The sequence below is a fragment of the Cydia strobilella genome, chromosome Z (assembly GCF_947568885.1).
Source record: "Cydia strobilella chromosome Z, ilCydStro3.1, whole genome shotgun sequence".
In the NCBI taxonomy this organism is placed as follows: domain Eukaryota; kingdom Metazoa; phylum Arthropoda; class Insecta; order Lepidoptera; family Tortricidae; genus Cydia; species Cydia strobilella.
The window spans coordinates 41,028,284-41,029,361 of NC_086068.1; positions in this window are offsets into that span (position 1 = coordinate 41,028,284).

Sequence of the window (1,078 nt, forward strand, 5' to 3'; positions counted from 1 at the left end):
ACATAAAAGATGCTGTCTTTTTATTTCATTGTCTGGAATCTAAGAGTGCACCATTAACAATAAGTGAACTTTCAGCGGCATCCCCCATTGAAGTCGGTTTTTTTTTCTTAAAAATTATTTGTTTTAAGTTACCTATTCTGCTTTTTTTTGTTCAATGCCTGCACCTATTACTGTTTCTGTTTAGCCTGATGGTTGACTGGTAGAGAATGCCTTTAGGCATTAAGTCCGCCATTTGTACTTTATTTGTTATATTGTGCAATAAAGTTTAAAATAAATAAATAATAGTTATTTGTGCAACAAGAGAGGAAAGTTGGTTTTTCTTGCGAGTGTTTATTTTGAGTCCCGAGAAAGCGAAAGACTCTATAATTGAATCACGAGCGAAGCGTGTGATTCTAAGGTAGAATCTTGAGCGAGGGACTCGAAAACACGAGATGTAAAATAACTTTGCTCTCGTGTTGCACACATAATTTTTCATCTCAGTAGTGAGAACATATTAAAGGTTAAAATGTATATCGAATTACACAGAATAAACAGAAAAAAAGTATTATAATATGTACGATACGATAAGATACGATACGATACGATACGAGACAGGACCGGTAGAGGTACTAAAGAGAATATATAGAACTGAGTGAACCACGGAAAAAGAGCTCATCGACCGCTATCCCAGCCTGATTTTTGTAGGCCGGTGAAGTCAGTCTAGTGTTGTGGATTTAAGCTTTGAGGCGTAAACTACAAGACTTGAGTCGCGACTGCTGAGCCTTGAAGCCTCGAACCTTAAAGCCTCGGAACCTTAACGACTCGAACTAAGAGTTCGTGTTGCTGCTTACGAGCAAAGAAACCTCGAGTCTATTGGCCTCAAGCTTTAAAGCCTCCTAAGCTTTGAAGGTTTAAGTCTGTAAGGTTTTTAGCAGTAAAGGCTTGGAGCAAAAAGTAAAAGCTTTTAACAAATAAGATCAACCTATGCTATAGGGTAGGTTGAAATTTAATACGTTTTTGTGAAATAGGGAAAAACAGAAAAAGATAATTATGACTTATCGCGTTTTTAGAGTTCAGTATAGTCAACTAGGAACCCTTA